At 40.6% G+C, this 24,702-nt stretch overlaps 2 long non-coding RNA genes across 3 annotated transcripts in view; one reads left to right on the top strand and one right to left on the bottom strand.

Annotated features, from left to right (window-relative positions):
• Positions 1 to 24,702, bottom strand: part of LOC144617061 (uncharacterized) — a 325,321-nt gene that overhangs the window by 210,628 nt on the left and 89,991 nt on the right. For both annotated transcript variants that reach the window (XR_013557078.1, XR_013557077.1), the window contains exon 3: positions 5,086 to 5,182. This is a non-coding gene — a long non-coding RNA (uncharacterized LOC144617061). The remainder of the gene's footprint in view (positions 1 to 5,085; positions 5,183 to 24,702) is intronic.
• Positions 420 to 4,888, top strand: LOC132673395 (uncharacterized). Its single transcript, XR_009608044.2, has 3 exons — positions 420 to 644; positions 1,506 to 1,556; positions 2,797 to 4,888. It is a non-coding gene; the product is annotated as an uncharacterized LOC132673395 (long non-coding RNA).

Here is a 24,702-nt window from a genome sequence, read left to right on the forward strand (position 1 = left end):
CAGATGGAAAGGCTTAACCCCAGATTTTATTTTCTGTGTTAAGGGAAGACCACAAGAGGGGGAACAAAATTCAATTAACAAAAGCATAATTGATTTCAGAAATCCATGAACACAGAGCATCATTCTCACTCAAGTAAAACACTATCAGCATCAAGTGTGGTTAACACAGAGTCAAACATTTATTTATTAATTTTTTAAAAATATGCTCTTTTAAAGCCTTGGGAGCAAAGTACAATCAAATCACTCTGTAAAATATTGACACTGGATTAGTGCTGAAGTGATGAACAAAATCCAAATAAGCAGTGCAGCAAGGCACCTGTCAAGGCCCCGCCAATCCCAGGAGGGGTGGTGTGAGCCTCTGGTTCAAGATCCTTTAAAACACCAGAGCGTGGCCCGAAACAGCAGTCCTGTCACTATCCTGACCACATGGGCACCTCCATGTGGCCCACGGGCCTTCTCCTGGACTCACAGCCCTGAATAAATCCTGGCTTCATCACTTGCAAGTTCTAGTACCAGACGTGACCTCTCTAAAGCCTCAGTTTTCTCAGCTGTGCAATGGGGAGGAAAAGATTTACTGTGCAGAATTTTTTTTGAAGATTAAGAGGAAATGCATGCAAAGTCCTTAGTTCAGTGCCTGGCATACAGTGAGCACCCAACAATTTTCTCCTCTTTGTCCTCTGAAACTCTTAGTCCCCTGACTCTTCCAGACTGCCAACTCACACCCCTTCCCATAACATTTCAGTGTTGGTTTAGCAATTATATCTCATTGCATCAGTATCCATTTTTCCAACCTAACAACAAGGTAAATTCTTTAAAGCCAGAGATGGTTGATTATTTAATAAGCACATAGCATGTATGTACCAATCTCAGCTCTAAATCTTTACAAACATTGACTTGTTAAGTTCTCATAACAACCCAATGAGGCTTTTAATATGATTCCTGTTTCAAAGATGAGGAAACTGAGGCACAGAGCAATTCAGTAACTTGCAGAGGTGGCAGCCTGTCAGCTGCTGTGCTGAGACTTGAATTCTGAACTCATGAGAGCTGGCTCCAGACACCAGGCTCTTCACCACCAGACCCCCTGTACTCTAGACTTCTGTGCCCACAACCCCTCCCACACGGAAGGTCCTTAACAAAGACCTGTCAATACAAAGATGGTTTAGTCAACAAGTATCGCTTTCAACATGAGGAAACTGAAAAACCACGAGGCTGTATAGTTTGTCCTGGGTCAAAAGGACAACTGGGAAGTTGATTATGGCCCAAAGTGTCACACCCCCAGTGGCTTGCTCCTCTGGCCACACCATCTGGATGGTCTTTTGAGGGAGGACTTGCACACTGATGGAAGGATAGGAAGAGAAGACCTTTGATCAGACCTCTGTCCACAATCCCACACCACGGGTAGGTGAGGTCCACATTTCCTCACCCCATGACCCCACCCACCATGTCCCCAAAGCGATCTTCACACTTTGGGTCAGCCATTCCTACTTACTGGCTTTTACTTTCAGGTATAACTGGTGTTGTGCATGTACAAGAGAGCCAGCTGAAGTGGAGGCCAGGTGAGTGAGACAGAGCAACAGAGCCCCAGCCCAGATGTCTCACAGGCTACTGCTGGCTGCAAACCTTCACCAACTTCAAACAAGTATCTCACTTACTCAAGGTTTTCCAAACCAAATTCTGCTTCTGGAGTGGTGTGGAATTTTCTTTCAGTGATGATTTTACAATTTTTCACCACTCAGTAGTTTTTAAATATTTTTAACATTTATTGATTATTTTTTAGAGACAGAGACACAGTGTGAGTGGGGGAGGGGCAGATAGAGAGGAACACAGAGAATCCAAAGCGGGTTCCAGGCTCTGAGCTGTCAGCACAGAGCCTGATGTGCAGCTTAAACCCATGAACTGCGAGATCATGACTTGAGCCGAAGTTGGACACTTAACTAAGCCACCCAGGTGCCCTGTAGTTTTTAAAAAAAACTCAAGAGAATAAGGGGCACCTGGGTGTCTCTATTGGTTAAGCATGCAACTCTTTTTTGTTGTTTTTATTTTTTTTTTATGTTTATTTATTTTTGAGAGAGATGGAGACAGAACGAGAGTGGGTTAGGGGTAGAGAGAGGGAGACACAGAATCCGAAGCAGGCTCCAGGCTCCAAGCTGTCAGCACAGAGCCCAAAGAGGGGCTTGAACCCACAAGCTGTGAGATCATGACCTGAGCTGAAGTCAGACGATCAACCGACTGAGCCACCCAGGCACCCCAAGCATCCAACTCTTGATATTGGCTCAGGTCATGAATTCTCAGTTCATGGGAATGAGTCCCACGTCAGGCTCTGTGCTAACAGTGTAGGGTCTGCTTGGGATTTTCTCTCTGCCTCTCTTTCTCTCTCTCTCTCTCAAAATAAATAAATAAACTTAAAAAAAATAAAAATAAAAACTCAAGAGAATAAGTCCCTAATTTTAACCATTTAAAGTCTATCAATATGTTACCTTGTGATCCCAAGAAAACTCACTATTGTATACGTAGCAATGTGGGCATAATCTTAGGATTCAGAGCCCTGGGTTCAAATCTCGACCCCCGAAGTTGGTAGATGTGGGGTACTAGGCTTTGTGCCTCAAGTCTCTCAGATTTAAAAGAGTAATAATCACAGTATCTAGCTCATACGCTTGTTTTGAGGATTAAATGAATTTATGTACATGTGTGTATACACACACATGCACATAAACACATATATATGTATTGTCTATACAATATGTATACATAGACATACCTATACTTGTATAACTATATGCATAGCTATACATGTAGTTACAGGTTGAACTGTGCTGCTGCAAAATTCACACACTGAAGTCCTAACCCCCAGGACCCCAGAATGTGAACTTATTGGGAGAATGGGTTTTTACAGAGGTGATCAAATTAAAATGGAGTCATTAGGATGGGCTCTTGTCCTGTATGACTTATAAGAAGAAGAAATTTGGACACAGACATGTACAGACATGTGAAGACACAGGGAGAAGACAGCCATCTACATGCCAAGGCGGGAAGCCTGGAACAGATTCTCCCACAGCCCTTAGAAGGAATCAACCCTGTCATCACCTTGGTTCAGACTTCTGGCCTTTAAACTGTGAGAAAATAAGTTTCTGTTGTTAAACCACCCAAATTTGTGGTCCTTTGTGATAGCAGTCCTAGAAAACGTGTGTGTGTGTGTGTGTGTGTGTGTGTGTGTGTGTGTGTGTGTGTGTGTAGAGAGGCATCACCTCTCAAAAAGGTACCCAGAACATGTAAGTAGTAGTACTTAAATAATTAACTATTAATAGTAGTACATATGTTATTAATCAGAAAGTACATAGTTTTATACTACACTTTTTAAAAATGAAGACCTGTGGAATAAAAAATGGCACAAGAGGAAATCTAGGGTGTCTGTAGTCTGCACGTACTCCACCGAAACACCAGGCCAGCCAGGTTCATCTCCTCGGATCTAGATACAACCACAAGAGCCGCACCATAACCAGAAATAATGGAGTCTCTCTACAGCTTGTTCTAAGTCCTGCTTTTCCCTGGCTGTTATAAGTCAAACGAGAACTTGTATCATCATTGATTTAATGTTGAAACAAATACTTCCTACTCTTCTTCTTTCCAGCTTCCAAATGAGTTTAATGAGAATGTATTCTGTTACACAAAGGCAAGCTACCAAAAACAGTTACATTTTATAGCTAATTATCTGCAAATTCATCCCAGTATTGTGCAACCAAATCACAGTGGGCATGATTGGGATTTGGGGAAGTGAGGCTAATGTAAGATTGGAACTGCTATCAATAACCCCTTACTGCATATTTTGTGTTAACCAAAACAGTCTCATTGTCCCTCACTGACTGTTCATAAGTAAATTACAAACTTGAACTCCTGATGTAATATAGATTTTTACTAGTGTGAATTCCTGATTCAAATCTGTGTCTGAATTAGAGAACAACAGAAGATTATGTTTGAAAAAGAGGGAGATTGTGGTGGTTAACTTTATGTCACCTTGACTAGGCTATAAGGTGCCCAGGTATTTGGTTGAACATTATTCTGAGTGTGTCTGTGAGGGTGTTCCTAGATAAGATTAGCATTCGAATCATTAGATTAAGTAAAACAGAACACCCTCTCCAGTGTGGATGAGCCTCATCCAATCCCACTGGGGGCATGAATAGAACAGAAAGGGCTGAGTAAAGGAGAATCCTCTCTCTCCCTCTCTGACCATCACCAGAGCTGGGACATAAATCTCCTGCCTTCAAACTTGGGCTGGAACTCACACCATCAGCTCTCCTGGCTCTCAGGCCTCAAACTCAAACCCCAACTACACCACCAGCTCTTCTGGGTCTCCAGCATGCTGATTGCAGATCTGGGACTTGTCAGCCTCCATAATCACATGAGCCAATTCCTTAAAATAAATTTCACAGAGGTAGAGATGGGACAGGAGGGGAGGGAGGACCAAGGGAGGAAGGGAGAGGGAGGGAGACAGAAAGGGAGAGGGAGGGAGACAGAAAGGGAGAGGGAGGTCTCCTGTTGGTTCTGTTTCTCTGGAGGACTTTGACTACTAATGTAGGAGCTGTCCTGTTACTAGTTAATATTGCCCATATCATGCTCTTTGGCAAAAACTGCTTTTTGAATTTCATTCAAATAAGCTTTGCCTCCTGTAAGCGTCACAGCAGTATTCCTTTCTGATGAGTAAGAATGATGGCCAGGAAGCTCAGACACAAGGTTCTGTTGAGCCACAGCAACAGCATAGACCCGTACTTCTGGTATCTTTGCTTCCTCTTCATCCTTAAGGCCACATTATAATTGCTAAACTGGTTTACTAATTGCATTGCACACACCAAATTGTTTTTTGGAAAAGAATAAGCATAGTCAACAAATAATTTTGGTTAACCTACAATCCAAATTTTATCTGTGTCTACCTTTATATGATAATGGTCAAGTACTTTCCATGAAAGAAACAAGTGAACAATGTTTGGCTTTTCTTTCCCCCTCTTTTCTCTGTTCCACCAGTAGATAGGTATTTCCTCCAAACAACAAGTGAATAACATTAAAAAGTATGATTTGAAAATATTGTATCACCTGACAGTTTCTGAAGCATCACCATGTTCTCTATAATTATTTTTAACTGTAGGCTCAACAGGCAGATATATTGGCTTATCTCTTGCTGCCCAGGTTCCTGAAAGACAAAACATAGCAATTACTGTTAAAGGAACGAATTATAAAAAATCATACATCTTTAATGAAAGGCACAGGAATAGAAATCTAGCTCAGCTGATTCCCAGTTTGAGCCTCTTCTAAGCCTATCCTGCCAGTAATTCTGGGGGGAGTAGGATCCCAGTGTTCTGGGGGGAGTAGGATCCCTTGCACTGGGGAGTCAGGATCCCAGTGTTCAGGATCCTGGGGTTCCAGTCCTATCCCTGCCTTTAAGCTGCTAGATGACCATGGGTAAGTCAATTATTCTTTGCAGATCTGAAACATCTGTACAACTGGGAGTCTGGAATATATCATAATTAAGGCAGTTTAGGATAATGCTTAGGGTGTGGGTCCTGGACCAGCCAAGGTGACCCTGGATAAGTTACTTCACTTCTTGCTTCTGTTCCTTATCTGTGAAATGGAAAGAACAACAGACTTCACTCAGAGACTTTTTATAAGATATAACCAAATTAATGCGTGTAAAGTGCTCAGAGTGGTACCTTGCCCAGGACAAAGCATTCTTGAAATGTCAGCTATTATGATGATCTCCAAAGTGCCTTATCATTTAAAAATTATTCGCATTGACTCTGATACCTCTGCCAAAATTCTTAGTATTCTAGGATCTCATCACTGAGATAGAAAGTGAACACAGAAAGAAAATGTTGAAATTGAAGAGTCATGTTTTTCTCCTTATATATTTATGTTAATAGGTTAAAAGCAACAGAAATTTCACAAGGAACCAACACTGCTAAAATAGCCATGTATATAATGAGCAATTTTATGAGGCAAATGCCTTAAAAGAAGTGGGAAGAAGATGGAAAAAAGTGTCTTTCAGAGAAGCAAATAACATTCAGTAAGCAACCAGTTTCTCTTGGGTCCTCTACAAACCCATTCCATTAAGCCCTCCAATATCACTGTGAAGCAATTGGTACTATCCCCATTGTACAGATGAGGAAACTAAGGATTAAGGAAGCTAATCAGAGTTCCAAAAGCATATGGCTCTTCAAACAGAGACTCAGATGCTACCCAGACCCGACTGCAAGACTGATTTCTTCCATACCAGAATCTGGCTCCAAAACACAGCTATTCCTTACTCAGGGTGATGGTGGGTAGGGAGAAGCTGATTTTTATAGAACAAACTCTAATTTAAGTGCAACGCAAAAATTTTCTCTTTAAAAGACCCCGTGCTTCAGTTGTGGTATAAAGCAAAAAAGAAAAAAATAAAATCTGCAAAATATTACATCACTTCCTAATTTCTTAATATCAGTAACAGGAAAGAACAGTTGTCAAGTTAAAGATTGAGGTGGAATAGATCATTGGAATGCAATGGAAAAGAATTTGACATCAATGAGTATAAAAAGTACTTCTTAGGGAATGTAGTTAATGGTAATTATAATAGCACCATGTGGTGACAGATGGTAGCTACAATTGCAGTGAGCACATCATAATGTATAGACTTGTGGAATCACTATGCCGTACACCTAAAACTAATGTAACACTATATGCCAACTATACCTCAATTAAAATAAAATTTAAGTCAGATGACCTAAATTTCAGTCCTACTTTTGACACTTATAAGCAGAATACAGTCACGACCTCAGAGTTGAATAAAGGATCTTCCTCATAATCTATGAGGTTGGAGTAAAAGATGAGAAAGACTCCAGTTTCTGCAGTGATCATTCTAATTATTTGGTTTTGTCTTCAGAAAGAGTGTTTCTTTTTTTTTTTTTTTTTTAATTTTTTTTTTTTTTTAACGTTTATTTTTGAGACAGAGAGAGACAGAGCATGAAGGGGGTAGGGGCAAAGAGAGAAGGAGACACAGAATCGGAAGCAGGCTCCAGGCTCTGAGCCATCAGCCCAGAGCCCGACGCGGGGCTCGAACTCACGGACCGCAAGGTCGTGACCTGAGCTGAAGTCGGACGCTTAACCGACTGCGCCACCCAGGCGCCCCAGAAAGAGTGTTTCTTAAGTGTCTTACAAGTTTGAACACTCAGATACAATCTGAAATAGCACCTCTACAAATTCTTTCATGACCCTCCCATCACCAGGCACAAGTGGGAATTCACATCCACTCCCAGATTTGGGTCTCATAATTCCATATGGATCGACAAGACTTGACTGCATGTATGTCTTCTGAAATGAGGTGGTAAAGCCCAGGAAGCAGACACAACCCCCTTCATTATCTTTGTATCCCCTACACCTGGAATTGCAGCGTGCTGAGTTAAATGCTCAGTAAAGAATTGTTGACTGAGTGAGTTAAATCTTGGAATTCAATTTATCTGTGCCTGGATAGAGAGCCAGCTACATAATTTTGCCCGGAGCAAAACGCAAATTCAGGGCCCTTTGTTTAAAAAGCTAAGGGAAAGAAGTGATGTTAAAGGTGCTTTTTCCATTGTGGTCTCTCCCTTCACTTGTCATGGTGTCTTTTATTTGCCATTTCATGTTACTCTAAATAAAGAAAAATTAGGGACGCCTGTGTGGCTCAGTCGGTTGAGCTTCCGACTTCGGCTCAGGTCACGATCTCACCGTCTGTGAGTTCGAGCCCCACGTCGGGCTCTGTGCTGACAGCTCAGAGCCTGGAGCCTGCTTCGGATTCTGTGCCTCCCTCTCTCTCTAACCCTCCCCCGCTCATGCTCTGTCTCTCTCTGTCTCAAAAATAAAATAAAACATTAAAAAAATAAAATAAAGAAAGAAAGAAAAATTAAACATTTAAGTTATTAGCAAGAATATTGTTCATCTTTTTTTATATAATTTTAATTTTTTTAATGCTTATTTATTTTGGAGAGAGAGCATGAGTAGGAGAGGGACAGAGAAAGAAGGAGACACAGAATCCAAAGCAGGCTCCAGGCTCTGAGCTGTCAGCACAGAGCCGGACATGGGGCTTGAACCTAGGAACCGTGAGATCATGACCTGAGCCAAAGTGAGATGCTTAACCAACTGAGCCACCCAGGTGCCCCAGAATGTTATTCATCTTTATACTGTATAATGTTAGCTTTAAATGCAACCGTAAGAGACTTCATAGGTCATATGCCCATGAAGTCAGCCCAGTTTGAGTATAGTTCAAACAAATTAAGGGATAAACGACAAAATTCAAGTTACCACCTAGCATGAGCTTACACAACAGTAGCAAGCAAAGTCAAGAAAATCTGCCTGTAATAGGCAGAAGGCATTGTGGAATAGCTTTCTTCAACTTCTAACAACATTGAGAAAACCTTCCATTTAACTGACTGCAAACCCTATTTATTCCCATGGAGATGAAGTCCTTCATAGTACATAAAATGTTCAAGTAAGCAAAGTTTCTATCTTCTTTGGAAAAAAAGAGGAAGAGAATAGAGAAAATATGCCATTAATATAAAGAATTATGGATGGAGAAAATTGCCGGTTTTTATTTACTCATATTCCATTCTACCTTCACGCATGCAAGAAGCTGGCAAGATATTATATCATAATTATGGACTCCCCTAGCAGCCTGAGTATCAATGGTTCCTATTGTTCTAAGGTTTTCACAAGCCCATGAGCTCCCAGATTGCATCTCGAAGAAAAAGAGCAGGCGCTAATTACATTGCATATTTATTTTTCCCCCACACCACCATTACCCACATAATTCCCTGTGGGTTCTAATTAGCTCAATCAGGGCTGGGGCAGGGGGGATACAATTTTAAGCAATTTCAAATAAATATGGGGTTTGCTACCACCACAAAATTTGGCAAAATTCTAACCTTAACAAAATACACTTTATCTCCCATTTCTGAAGAAACCGGATAGCTTTTTTGTTGTGCTTAGACTTAATCAAGGATAATAGCTCTTAAATAATATCAACCTAGGTGGCCTGCAGTTTGGTGTTTTCTTGGAAGTGGAACCAAGAAAAAAAAATTCAATTTAAACATAATTTTTGTTGGGCTCTTAAGTGATAACTGTGAAGATAACATCCAGTAACTAACTCTTCCGTGGTCCCTTTCTTCTTCCACTTTATAATCTGAATTACCCAGAATCCTTATCTTTTAATCCTGTGCAAAGTGTAATGAATGGTGCTTAGGAAAAGGATTTTCCTGAAGGGTCAGTCATACTCTGGGAGAAGGAGCTTAATTAATCCAGGTTCTAATCCGTTTTATTTAATGTTTAGAGAAATATTCTTCTTGTTTTTCCATACTCAAAGCACCTAAAACTTCTCTTAACATAAACAAGAGGAGTGTAAGAGCCTCTCCTTTTCCCTGTCACCTCATTATTAATTCATCTGGCTTGAGAATCTCAGTTCTAATCAGGGAGATGGCTCCTGCAGCTACACTACACAATCAGCTTGGTGCCAAAATGGCCTCATGCAATCACCCTTCTCAAATCCACCGAGGACTCTTGATGAAGAAAAGCATTTGGAAGGCAACACCATACGCGGAAACCCAGTTCTCAGGGTCCAATGGCTGAAGCTTGGAGGTTCATACCCCCTGTCTTTCCACGAGCATCCAGTCTCGATCTTGAGGAAGATCAGGCCAAGCAGGAGAGGGAGACCTAAAGAGACCTCCAGAGAGGACCTGAGTAGGCAACCTAGACCAGAGCCAAGCCTGGCCACCCAAGGACTGAATGCAGTCCCCCAAAACACTTTGTTTTTCCCACCTTCTTCCCTCTGTCTCAATACATAGTCTTGTAGTGGTGGCTAACATGTAAATAATAGAAGTATTCACATAAAACTCCATAAACAGGAGGCCTGTATTCTGGACCTGTTAAAACTGTTAAGTGCTGAGGTGAAGCAGCCATATTTCCACAAGACACATGCTTCTTGTTCTCTGTCATTCCTACCCCACCAGGCTAGTTCATCCTTTAACCTGCCTACCTCCTACAGATACCTGAATTTGTTCCCCTAAATCCAGAACTCAGGGTTGTTCACATGGGCCTTTTCCCCAAGTACCTCCAGATGGTGGTTGGCCTGGACCAAAATGCCAGAGAGGCAATCAGCCCATTAAGAGAGAAAAAGATACAAAGCAAAAGCTTCACCCAAATGGTTTTGTTTCTAGAAACTGAAATAGAGGAACGATCAGGTATCATCACTCCTTCATTCAACACGTATTTACTGAGCACCCACCATGTGCTTGGAACAGTTTGAGGAGCTAGAGATGTAATAGTAACAGGAATACATCCCTGTCCTTACCAAGCTTCCCTTCTCTTGTGGGACAGGCAATAACTAGAAAAATAAATATGTATCCCATTCGGCAAAAGTGCTGAGGGACTAAATATACAAAAGGCTGATGGCCAGGTTATATATAAAAATAGAATTCTGACCTGCAACCTGCAGCCACCTGCCCAGGAAACCAACCCAGGAAGCCAGCCTTCTGTAAGTCAGACTTGTACGAAGCCAGACCACAATCTCTAGCAATAGTCCAGGAATCCAAACAATAACCCTTGTGACAATCGGCCAAGACTTGATTAATAACTGGCAGCTTCCCTAACTTTTACCCTTGGTCCCAAATTAGGACCAGCCAGGGAAAACCAAAAATATACCCCTGACAAATCACATAGAAGGCCCTACTTCTAGTTAGCCCATCTACAATAAGCCCTAGGACAATAAGCTTCCAGTGAGACCCTTTTTCCACTATGATGCTTTCCCACTCCTCTGCCTGCCTTTGAGTCTCTGCCAAATGCAAAGGATGGTGGCTGACTTTCTTACTATAGAAAGCTCTCAATAAGTAGCCTTTTCTTGATCTCATTTGGGTGGTCTTAGATTATTTCCACAGGGCTTTGAAGTAAAAAACCAAAAAAAAAAGCAAAGGGACAGAGTAATGAGCAGATGGGGAGGTTAGGAAGGAGGGAACACTGGAGTGAAGTCCTAAGAAGACAGAAAGAGGGAATGAGGGAGCCATATAATTCTGGTGGAAAAACTTTCCAAGCAGAAGAAACAGCAACACAAGGACAGTGGAGAAAAAAGACTGGCATGTTCCCAAATCATCAAGCAGAATAAAGGAGAAAAAGACAGCTAGGAAAACAAATCAGCCAGGTAGCTGCCAGCCAGATGCCCAGCTACATGGGGCTCATTGGTCATGGACCGGTCTCTGGCTTGCCTACTCTGTGGAAAAGAAAGGCTTTCTAAGGTTCTAGACAGGACAGTAACATGCCCAAGATACACACTCAGCCTGCTGCATGGAGAATAGAGGGCAAGGATAGAGGCAGAAGAGTGGTTACAAGGCAATTACAATGGTCCACGTGAGAGATGACGGCCACCAGGCCTAGTGGGGAGGAAAGGAGGTGCCAAGAGGTCACCAGATTTGGGATATAAATATTGCTGGGGTGTTGAATGTGAGGCAATAAGGAAAGTAAGGAATCACAGATGGCTCTTATTCCATGCTCCTCCTATTTTCCAGTCCAAATTATTAACTCCTCCTGCCTCTACACCCCAACTCCTACCACCCCTCTCTCCAAAGCCAATTGCCTAGTAGCAGTACAAATAGATATACACTCATGTAGCTGACAGTGGAGAAGCCCAAGCATGTGACTCACGAGCTTCTGAAAAGAAAACAACAGGAGCCGTAGCAGCCAAGCCAGGATGGTCTTTGTGAGGGAAGTTGGAGGGCCCCTTATCTAAAATGCTCCACCCAAGTCAGGAAACCTCCAAGTCTCCCAAAGTACTTTCCTTCTGAGAGCCCAAAGCTCTTCTCTCGGTTTCTCAATCAGCTTCACTACCCTTTCCTGGTGGGTCCAGTACCTTCTGACCAATGTTGTTGGTGCTCAACCCTCCACTTCTCTCATCATGTCTGTACAAGCCAGCTTGATTTCCAGCCATCTTTCCAGACTAGAGGAGCCTAGGAATGAAAGCCTTCCTGCAGCCCCCACCCACACCCACCCCACAACCCACCCCAATGTCTAGTAGTCATGCAGTGTACACACTCCAGCTTTCTCACCCCTTAGCCAGGGTATTTTTGAGGTATGTGCTGTATATCATTTTCCAAAGTGGCCCACTGTGGTGGGCAGCCTGAATGAGGAATAAGATCAGATCCCACTAACTATATCACATACACCTTTGTTATAAATGCTATGCTTGAGTTTACACACTAGGTATGTGTACCTAGGGGTAAGTTCATAATTAACTACTCCCTTTACCCTTTCCATAAAGCCTGGGTTTTGTTAGAGAACCATGCCACATCCAGGTTGAGCCCCACCTGATCCTCCTTCAAAATCATCAACATGCAGTATTGAGACACAAGGAAAGGGGCTGTGAGTGAAAGTGAGCAAGTTGAGTCTCCACTGATGGAGCCCTAACAATGCCAAGGGTCTCAGGCAGGCAACCAGCACATGTGCATGCTACCCTTCTGTGCCGCTCAAATCACCTTCCAGTTCTGTTGTATCTACCTAATATTTAAACATCAAATCAAATCACCTTCCAGTTCTGTTGTATCTACCTAATATTTAAACATCAAATCAAAGACATCATAAGTGTCTTTCTCTACCTCTTTCTCTAGCAGAGAACCCCAAAGATTGAGGATCTTTCTTTTTTTTTTTTTTTTTAACATTTTTCACATTCATCATTTAAGATCAGAAGTTTTTAAACTTTTTTAACAGCATGTAGGGGCTGCATAGTGGCCTCCAAAGAGGTATGTCCAGTCCACATCCTAATCCACGGAACACATGAATTGTGACCTTATTTGGAAAGAAACTTTACTAAAGAGTCCTTTCAGCTATTATTAAGTTAATTAATTATGTTAAACTGATCTTTTATTAATGTAAAGATTTTGAAATCAAGAGACTATCCTGGATTATCCCTATAAGCCCTAAATGTCATCTCAAGTGTCCTTATAAAGAGAGGCAGAAAGAGACTGGAAACACATTCACAGATAATGTGGTGAGAAGATGAAGCAGAGAAAGGTGCTGCCACAAGCCAAGGAATGCCAAAGGCAACCAGAAATCCGGGAAGACCAGGAACACGTAGGGGCTAAGGGAAGGCTTCCCCAAAATGTGCCACTCAAGGATACTGATTATTGTTTTTAAAAAGCTCCTTGAGAAACAGCCAGTGCAAGGACACCCAGCCCTTCCTCTGTCCCCCTGAAAGCAGGAAGCAAATCTCCCATGTGAAAAATATCCTCTCTATACCAAAGTAAAAAGACATCTTATCACCAGAGAGAACTTTAAAGCCACGAAAGCTATAAAAACAAACCTTGTCACTTTTTACTGATCTTCTACCTCAGTCCAAATTCCACATAGAATTCCTTACTAATTAAAGGGGCACCTGGGTGGCTCAGTCAGTTAAGGGTCCGATTCTTGATTTCTGCTCAGGTGATGATCTCACAGTTCATAGGAACGAGCCCCACATCAGGCTCCACACAGACAGCATGAGGCCTGCTTGAGATTCTCTCTCTCTCTCTCTCTCTCTCTCTCTCTCCCTCAGTCTCTCTCAAAATAAATAAACATTTAAAAAAAAAAAAAAACTCAAGCACCTGACTTCGGCTCAGGTCATGATCTTGCGGGTCAGGAGTTTGAGCCCCACATCAGACTCCACGCTGACAGCTCAGAGCCTGGAGCCTGCTTTGGATTCTGTGTCTCCCTCTCTCTCTGCCCCTCCCCAACTTGCCCTCTGTCTCTCTCTGTCTCTCAAAAATGAATAAACGTTAAAAAAAAATTTTTTTGGAGGAAAAGGGAGGAGCCATGATGGCAGAACAGCATGGAAATTTTTTGTGTGTCTTGGGTCCATGAAATACAGCCAGACCAACACTAAACCATCCTGCACACCTAGAAAACTGATCTAAGGATTAACACAACAATCTGGACAACCTGAACCACAGAATTTAGCAGATACGCAGCATGGAGAAGGGAACTTGGGGAGAGAGAAGCCGCAGAGAGCAGGGAGATGCTTTTGCGTGTAGAGAGAGGACAGAGACGGCGGCGGGGGAGGCGGTGGGGGGAGACAGGAAAAGCACCCGCCAAAAGCAGCTGGAGAGAAAGTGGGAAAGTGGAAACAGCCACAGGGACTGAACTAAAAAGGAGAGGGTTTAAATTCCATTAAGACTCTATAAACCGGGGTGGGGGGGGGGGGGATGCAGAGTCTGAAACTCTGCAGCCTGATACTTGGCAGTGCTCTGGTGAGAAGGGCGAATCCCCAGGAGCAGAGTGAAGTCCAGAGGTTTTTGGGCCACATGTGGAGAGTTGGATCCCCTGCTGGGAGGACACCTGGTAGAAGCTGTGTGACTCCCCCCAAAGGCAAAGGCCCCAGTGGACCTGGGAGAACAACCACATTCACTGGTGCTGGAACAAGGTCGCTGGGGGTGAAGTGTGGTGCCAGATGTGTGTTGTGATTTGCCATAATCCCTGAAGCGCTGGTGCTACACGATTACGTGAACTTTTTCTGGGGCAGGCTGGCACCTGGCCACAGTCTCTGGGCATCAGCAGCAGCACGGTCCTGTGAATATTCCTGGTGCAGCAGGCACCTGGCCATTGCTCGGTGAGACCCTCCCACAGAGGGGCAGAATGGGTCAAAGCCACAGTCCCTCAGAAATAAGGGACTCGGAAAAACACCCACATCTGAGATAAAACTCAGGAGGGAGGTTCGTCCTGGGACTTGGTCACAGACAGTGTAAAAGTGGGGACGGAAGCTGAAAACGAAGGACAGATGCGCAATTGCTGATCCAGGAGAACAGAATTCCGATAGTAGAGACTGGGTATCTGGGTGACACCATTTTCACCGCTCCTGTGCATGCGTATATGCACCTACAAGCCCCACATCAATCCACCCCAGAAAGCTAAGCAGCACCATCTAGTGGAGAACGGAGCCGTTACACTAAGCCCCGCCCAACTAGGCCAACCTCAGTCTTCAGGAACACAAGTCTGTCCACCTGCTTAGTTTATGGACTATAAAGTGCTTCACAGTTTGACTTCTAGGGGAAAATGAAGTAATTTCAGTTGTATTTAAGTCTGTTCACCAATCCATCTATTCAATTTTCTTTCTTTTTTTTTCTTTTTTCTCTTTTACATTTCTTTTCTTTTTCTTGAATACAGAAAGAGAAAAACTTTTTTATTTTCAATTTTTATTAAAAATATTTAATTTTTTTTCTACTATATTTTTCACTTTTGTGTAATTTTTTTCAAATTCTATCTTACTTCCATCGTTTCATTTTATTCCATTTCACTGTATTCATTTTTTCAAATTTTCAAATGATTTCCTTTTTTTTTTCTTCTTTCTTTCCCCATTTTTCTCTAACCTATCAAGCCCCTTTCAACACCCAGACCAAAACACACCTAGGATCTAGCGTCATTTATTTGATTTTTGGGGGTGTGTGTTTGCTTTTAATTTTTTGATTTTAATACTTTTTTTTAATTTTAATTTTTTTTACTTCATTAATTCCTTTTCTCCCTTAAAAATGACAAAATGAAGGAATTCACCCCAAAAGAAAGAGCAGAAAGAAATGACAGCCAGGGACTTAACCAACACAGATACAAGAAATGTCTGAACCAGAATTTAGAATCATGATAATAAGAATACTAGCTGGAGTTGAAAATAGATTAGAATCCCTTTCTGCGGAGATAAAATAAGTAAAAGCTAGTCAGGATGAAATAAAAAATGTTGTAACTGAGCTGCAATCTCATATGGATGCCACAGCGGCAAGGATGGATGAGGTAGAACAGAGAATTAGCGATATAGAGGACAAACTTATGGAGGATAATGATGCAGAAAAAAAGAGGGAGATTAAGACAAAAGAGCATGATTTAAGAATTAGAGAAATCAGTGACTCATTAAAAAGGAACAACATCAGAATCATAGGGGTCCCAGAAGAGGAAGAGAGAGAAATAGGGGTAGAAGGGTTATGTGAAGAAATCATAGCAGAAAACTTTCCTAACCTGGGGAAAGACCACAGACATCAAAATCCAAGAAGCACAGAGGACTCTCATTAGATTCAACAAAAACCAACCATAAACAAGGCATATCATAGTCAAATTCACAAAATATTCAGGCAAGGAAAGAATCATGAAAGCAGCAAGGGAAAAAAAAAATCCTTAACCTACAAGGGAAGACAGATCAGGTTTGCAGCAGACCTAGCCACAGAAACTTGGCAGGCCAGAAAGGAGTGGCAGGATATATTCAATGTGCTGAATCAGAAAAATATACAGCCAAGAATTCTTTATCCAGCAAGGCTATCATTCTAAATAGAAGGAGAGATAAAAACTTTCCCAAACAAAAATTAAAGGAGGATGTGACCACTAAACCAGCCCTGCAAGAAATTTTAAGGGGGACTCTCTGAGGGAAGAAAAGATGAAAAAAAAAAAAAACAATAAATAAAGACCAAAAGCAATAAAGACTAGAGAGGACCAGAGAACACCACCAGAAACTCCAACTCTACAAGCAACATAATGTCAATAAATTCCTATCTTTCAGTACTCACTCTAAACATCAATGGACTAAATGCTCCAATCAAAAGACACAGGGTAACAGAATGGATAAGAAAACCAGATCTATCTATATGCTGTTTATAAGAGACCACTTTAGACCTAAAGACACCTTCAGATTGAAAGTAAGGGGATGGAGAACCATCTATCATGCTAACAGTCAACAAAAGAAAACCAGAGTAGCCATTCTTATATCAGACAAGCTAGACTTTAAAATAAAGACTATAACAAGAGATGAAGAAGGGCATTATACCATAATTGAAGGGTCTATCCACCAAGAAGACCTAATAATTGTAAATATTTATGCACCAAATACATAAATCAATTAATCACAAACATAAAGAAACTCATTGACAGTAATACCATAGTAGTAGGGAACTTAAACACCCCACTTACAACAGTGGACAGATCATCTAATCAAAAAATCAACAAGGAAACAATGGCTTTGAATGACACACTGGACCAGATGGACTTAACAAATATATTCAGAACATTTCATCCTAAAGCAGTGGAATATACATTCGTCTCCAGTGCACATGGAACGTTCTGCAGAACAGACCACATACTGGGACACAAATCAGCCCTCAACAAATATAAAAAGATTGAGATCAAACTGTGTGTATTTTCAGACCACAATGCTATGAAACTCGAAATCAACCACAAGAAAAAACTTGGAAAGGTAACAAATACTTGGAGACTAAAGAACAACCTACTAAAAAATGAATGGGTTAACCAAGAAGTTAAAGAGGAACTTAAAAAGTTTATGGAAGCCAATGAAAATGATAACACCACAGCCCTAAACCTCTGGGATGCAGGAAAGCCGGTCATAAGAGGAAAATATATAGCAATCCAGGCCTTCCTAATGAAGGAAGAAAGATCTCAGATACACAACCTAACCTTACACCTTAAAGAGCTGGAAAAAGAACAGCAAATGAAACTCAAAACCAGCAGAAGACAGGAAATAACAAAGATTAGAGCAGAAATTAATACTATCGAAACCAAAACCAAAAACAAAAAAAACAGTAGAACAGATCAATGAAACCAGAAGCTGGTTCTTTAAAAGGATTAACAAAATTAATAAACCACTAGCCAGTTTGATCAAAAAGAAAAAGGAAAGGAACCAAATAAATAAAATCAAGAATGAAAAAGGAGAGATCACAACCAACACAGCAGAAATGAAGACAATAATAAGAGAATATTATGAACAGTTATACACCAATAAAATGGGCAATCTGGAAGAAATGGACAAATTCCTAGAAACATATGAACTACCAAAGCTGAAACAGGAAGAAATAGAAAATTTGAACAGATCCATAACCAGTAAAGAAATTGAATTAGTAATCAAAAATCTCCCAAAAAACAAGATCCCAGGGCCAGATGGCTTTCCAGGGGAATTCTACCAAACATTATAGGAAGAGTTAACACCTATTCTCTTGAAGGTGTTCCAAAAAATATAAATGGAAGAAAAACTTCCAAACTCTTCCTATGAAGCAAGCATTACCTTGATTCCAAAGCCTGACAGAGACCCCACTAAAAAGAACTACAGACCAATTTCCCTGATGAACATGGATGCAAAAATTCTCAACAAGATATTAGCCAACCAGATTCAACAATACATTAAAAAAAATTATTCACCACAACCAAGTGGGATTTATACCTGGGATGCAGGGCTGGTTCAAAATCCGCAGAACAATCAATGTGATTCATCACATCAGTAAGAGAAAGGACAAGAACCATATGATCCTCTCAATAGATGCAGAGAAAGCATTTGACAAAATACAGCATCCTTTCTTGATAAAAACCCTCAAGAAAATAGTGATAGAATGATCATACCTCAAGATCATAAAAGCCATATACAAAAGACCCAACGCTAATATCAATTCCCCTGAATGGGGAAAAACTGAGAGCCTTCCCTCTAAGGTCAGGAACAAGAGAGGGATGTCCACTCTAGCCACTGTTATTCAACATAGTATTGGAAGTCAGCCTCTGCAATCAGACAACACAAAGAAATAAAAGGCATCCAAATCAGCCAGGAAGAGGTTAAACTTTCACTCTTCGCAGATGACATGATACTCTATATGGAAAATGCAAAAGATTCCACCAAAAAACTGCTAGAACTGATTCATATGTTCAGCAAAGTTGCAGAATATGAAATCAATGCACAGAAATCGGTTGCATTCCTATACACCAACAATGAAGCAACAGAAGAGAAATCAAGGAATCGATCCCATTTACAATTGCACCAAACACCATAAAATACCTAGGAATAAATATAACCAAAGAGGTGAAAAATCTATACACTGAAAACTATAGAAAGCTTATGAAGGAAATTGAAGAAGACACAAAACAAATGGAAAAATATTCCATGCTCCTGGATAGGAAGAACAAATATTGTTAAAATGTCAATACTACCCAAAGCAACCTACATATTCAATGCAATCCCTATAAAAATAACACCAGCATTCTTCACAGAGCTAGAACAAATAATCATAAAATTTGTATGGAACCAGAAAAGACCCCGAATAGCCAAAGAAATCTTGAAAAAGAAAACCAAAGCAGGAGGCATCACAATCCCAGACTTCAAGCTGTATTACAAAGCTGTAATCATCAAGGCAGTATGGTACTGGCACAAGAACAGACACTCAGATCAATGGAACAGAATAGAGAACCCAGAAATGGACCCACAAACATATGGGCAACTAATCTTTGACAAAGCAGGAAAGAATATCCAATGGAATAAAGACAGTTTCTTCAGCACTGGGAACTGGGCACTGGGAAAACTGGACAGCAACATGCAGAAGAATGAACCTGGACCACTTTCTTACACCGTACACAAAAATAAACTCAAAATGGATGAAAGACTTAAATGTAAGACAGGAAGCCATCAAGGAGAAAGCAGGCAAAAACCTTTTTGATCTTGGCCACAGCAACTTCTTACTCAACACATCTCCAGAGGCAAGGAAAACAAAAGCAAAAATGAACTATTAGGACCTCATCAAAATAAAAATCTTCTGCACAGCAAAGGAAACAATCAACAAAACTAAAAGGCAACCAACGGAATGGGAGAAGATATTTGCAAATGACATATTACATAAAGGATTAGTATCAAAAATCTATAAAGAATTTATCAAACTCAACACCCAAAAAACAAATAATCCAGTGAAGAAATGGGCAAACGACATGAATAGACACTTCTCCATAGAAGACATCCAGATGGCCAACCAACACATGAAGAAATGCTCAACATCACTCATCATCAGGGAAATACAAATCAAAACCACAATGAGATACCACCTTACACCTGTCAGAATGGCTCACATTAACAACTCAGGCAACAACAGATGTTGGCAAGGATGTGAAGAAAGATGATCTCTTTTGCACTGCTGGTGGGAATGCAAGCTGGTGCAGCCACTCTGGAAAACAGTATGGAGGTTCCTCAAAAAATCAGAACTACCCTACAACCCTGCAATTGCACTACTAGGTATTTATCCAAGGGATACAGGGGTGCTGTTTTGAAGGGACACATGCACTCCAATGTTTATAGCAGCACTATCAGCAATAGCCAAAGTATGGAAAGAGCCCAAATGTCCATCGATGGATGAATGGATAAAGAAGATGTGGTAGGGGCGCCTGGGTGGCTCAGTCAGTTAAGCGTCCGACTTCGGCTCAGGTCATGATCTCACAGTCCGTGAGTTCGAGCCCCGCGTCGGGTTCTGTGCTGACAGCTCAGAACCTGGAGCCTGCTTCAGATTCTGTGTCTCCCTCTCTCTCTGACCCTCCTACATTCATGCTCTGTCTCTCTCTGTCTCAAAAAATAAACATTAAAAAAATTAAAAAAAAAAAAAAGATGTGGTATATGTATACAATGGAGTATTACTCAGCAATCAAAAAGAACGAAGTCTTGCCATTTGCAACTACGTGGATGGAACTAGAGGGTATTATGCTAAGCGAAACTAGACAAAGACAAATATATGACTTCACTCATATGAGGACTTGAAGAGACAAAACAGATGAACATAAGGGAAGGGAAACAAAAATAATACAAAAACAGGGAGGGGAGCAAGACAGAAGAGACTCTTAAATATGGAGCACAAACAGAGGGTTACGGGAGGGGTTGGGGGGGGGGCTAAATGGGTAAGGGGCATTAAGGAATCTACTCCTGAAATCATTGTTGCACTATATGCTAATTTGGATGTAAATTTAAAAATAAAAGAAGGAAAGAAAGAAAGAAAGAAAGAAAGAAAGAAAGAAAAAAGAAAGAAGGAAAGAAAGAAAGAAAGAAAGAGAAAAGAAAAAGAAAAAAAAAGGACAAAAAAATCGTTTTTAATTCCTTACTAATTAAAGCTCCCAAGCATGTTTTCCTTATCTGGTAAATCTCTCACAAATGTATTGACTCTTTGTCTAAAATATATAAAAGCCACCTGCTTTGGTCATTTCTTTAGGTCTTGATTTCATTATTGGACCTCCATGTACACATAATAAACTTTGGTTTTTTTCTCCTGTTAACTTGTTTCATGCAAATTTAATCCTTAGTCCAGCTGGAAGAACTTAAAGGGTAGGGGAAGAATTCTGCCTCCCCTTGAAATGGATTCTCCCCCAAAACCTCTGGAGAAAGTGTGGTGCCATGGACACCCTGATTTCAAGCTTCTGGTCTCCAGACTATAAGAAAATTAATTTCTATTCTTTGAATCCACCGAGTTTGGTACAATTTTACAGCAGCCACATGAAACTAATATAGCAGACACATTCTTTCAAATGAAACCCTACATGGCCCCCCACTGTGTAAAAAAGATCAAAGGAAAACATTTGCTGCCAAGAGGGGAGTGGCGGTCTCCCATCACAGGTCATTTTTCCCCTGCCACTCTCGCACCGACCCAGGACACTGACAGCACACTCCCCTTGGCCTGGAAGCACCAAGGCAGCTCAGACAAACAGAATTTAAAAAACACTCCTCAAAACATTCATCCAGTCAGCATCCTACTGCTTTAACTCCCTGGATAGGCATCCCATCCCATAGGTCTGCCTCTCCTCTCCTTGCTTTTTCATTTAACCACCCTTTCCTTGCATGAGTGTTCTTTGGAAAAGACGACAAAAACAGGCATGTGAGTTGAGCAACTGGCTCAGTTTCTGAGCCACAGCCTCCAGAGCATTCTCCTGTTAACAACAGTTCATTCTGACTCTCTTGTCCCTTGTTTTATTATTTTTTAATATAATTTATTGTCAAATTGGCTAACATACACTGTGTAAAGTATGCTCTTGGTTTTTTGGGGTAGATTCCCATGGTTCATTGCTTCCATACAACACCCAGTGCTCATCCCAACGAGTGCCCTTCTCAATACCCATCACCCACTTTCCCCTCTCCCCCTGACCCCCCCATCAACCCCAGTTTGTTCTCTGTATTTAAGAGTCTCTCATGGTTTGCCTCCCTCTCTCTCTGTAACTATTTTTTCCCCTTCCCTTTCCCCATGGTCTTCTGTTAAGTTTCTCAAGATCCATATATGAGTGAAAACATGTATCTGTCTTTCCTGTCCCTTGTTTTAAACTTGTAGTTGGTGTCTTTATCTCTTCTTCAGCCTCCAGTTTTGATTCGACATCGACCCCCAAGGTTTGTTTTTGGCCTGTTCCAGAACCTTCCTTTTGGTTTCATTTGATGTTTTTAAAACTCAGACCCCTGATCGTGATCCTGGAGCACACTTTTGTTTTGTGCACCCTCAAAAGCTCTCCTGTGCATAATGAGCTACCTGCTTCAGACCATACATTACTTCCCCGCAAAGTCAGCAGGTGATTCCTGCCATCCCTTCTAGGCTTTCTGAAGCCAGTAGAATTATTCCTTCAAGTGCCATCCTGAGCTCATTCTATATTTTGATGCCATTCACACGCTGTGATTAATACCTAAGATGCAGAGGTAAAACCCCTTGCCTTATAAAAATTCTGTGAGTAGGGCACAGAAGTAGTACCAACAACCAAAATGCCTCTGATTCACACATGTTTTATATTATCTCTGTCATCAATGGCAGAGCCCTCTCAGGATTCAAGCAAAACCTGGGGATAAGTAGAGATTGGGGGGGGGGGGGGGAGAGACATGAGGAGGAAAACTAGAAATTCATGTCAAATAACCAACTTTGAAGTGCAACTAGTGTACACACTCAGTCATAATTTGAAAACCAACTGTACATTCTTCTCTGCATTTTTATCATTCACTTTCACATGGCAGTGACCCAGCAGCTGCCCATGCATCCTCTCCCACCTTCTCACAAAATATAGAGGTGCCTCAACTTTCATGTTTGACTTGAAAACAGTCCATACCTCCACACACTGTATATTATCACTCCAAACCCCCTTTTGTATCCCAAATTCTGACTGCATTCAACAGCTTTGGACCAATCAGTTCAAGCTGTCACATAGTAGTGTTACCCGAGAGTGAATTATTCTGTTTGAGTCCAGAAATGTGCAATTATCTACGTGTTTACTTTATTTTGTTATGTTATTTCATAAAATGAGAGAAAACAAAAGGTGAAAGTGCTGATACAAGTGATAAGAGGTATGAGCCATGCAAATATAATATAATTGAGAAAAAGATGAAAATGATTCAGCAGCCTAAAGACAATCTTTCACCTTAATCAGATTCTCATTGGGCTCAGGCAGGTCAATTGTGTGTTAAATTAATTGTGAAGGAAAAGAACACAATTAAAGAACATGTACCAAATATTGGCAATAAATCATAAACGATTGTGTTCAAAAGCTGAGGTATAAATAGGAATTTTAAGCCTTTTTTAGCTCTCTGGGAATGGAACTCTTACCTCCTTTATATCAAATAAGTCTATCATCTGGCTTTCCCACATTGAAGTTTTGTATAAATTTTCAATATATTATGCATAAAAGGAGAGAACTGCCTGTACTTATAACCAAAAAGAGACAAAAATACTAAAGTCTTAACTGATTTCAACAAAATATCAGTATCTGAAAAGAACTTACTTGTACCATAAAGTAAAGCTGAACTAAGAAACCTAACAATGGACTTCTCCCCAAGACAGAGACCACCTGAACAAAAATAGAATGACAAAGACCATGAAGACAAAACTCTCTACATATGAAACAACCTATGCACCAGGCTATTGTGGCTGTGGCATTTGTAAAAGTCAAAGACTGGAAACCCAAATGTCTTCCAGTAGGGAGCTAGCTGAACAGCCCATAACATGCAATGGAGAACCATGGAGCCATATAGCAAAGTCAACATCTCCATGAACTAAAATGGAGGGACTTCTAGAAAATATTACTAAGTTACAAAATCAAAGTGCAAAATATTATATAGTTTGATACCTTATATATAAGAAATACAGAAGGATGAGCAGATATACAGGTAATTTTCTTATTTTTCAAATTACATAAAAATTAGCTAACAGTTGTCTATACAGGGTGGTGTTAATAAGTTAGAGAACACAGGAACTTCTCAAACTATACTTTTGTATATATTTTTTTACTTCTGAAGTATGTAAGTATTCTACATATTTAAAATTATATTAAATCAAAAATAAGCCTTGTACACAATCAGAAACAAATTAACTCACCTGCATATAAAAATGGTAACCACACAGAGAAAATCAGTATTCAAAATTTCTTTGAGCACAAAACTATGACTACACCTCTTTATGGTGTACATTCTAAAGGTAAAGAATAGCAATGAAATACTAAACTTACTCAGTGGACTTACTATTAATATTAACATTAGAATTCTAAATTTTAAACTATTTTACAGTTTCTATTTTAAGTGGGGAGATTTTCATCTAAGAATTTTATACCCAGCCAAGTTGTCTCTCAAATACAAAGGTAAAATATACTACCACACATTCTTCTGTGGAAAAAGGAATCACTAAGCAATATGTTCCAAGAACCAAGGGAAGAATCACATTTAAGAGATCAAAAATGTATCCACTGTGGTATAAAATAATGGACTCACTTTGGACCTCAAATAAGAATTCTCTTGGGTTTTATGTTTCCAGATGGATTCCGTATCTCAAGACATAAGTTGGCCATGAAATGCTACCATTGGCTGCTTTCTCTATCTTACAAACACCAGAAAGTATGCTTCTTGAGTCCTAGTCTTTATCCCAGAGTTTGGATAAACACTTTTGCCATATTTGATTACCT

This window comes from Panthera onca, chromosome C1 (genome assembly GCF_046562875.1).
Source record: "Panthera onca isolate mPanOnc1 chromosome C1, mPanOnc1 haplotype 2, whole genome shotgun sequence".
Lineage (NCBI taxonomy): Eukaryota > Metazoa > Chordata > Mammalia > Carnivora > Felidae > Panthera > Panthera onca.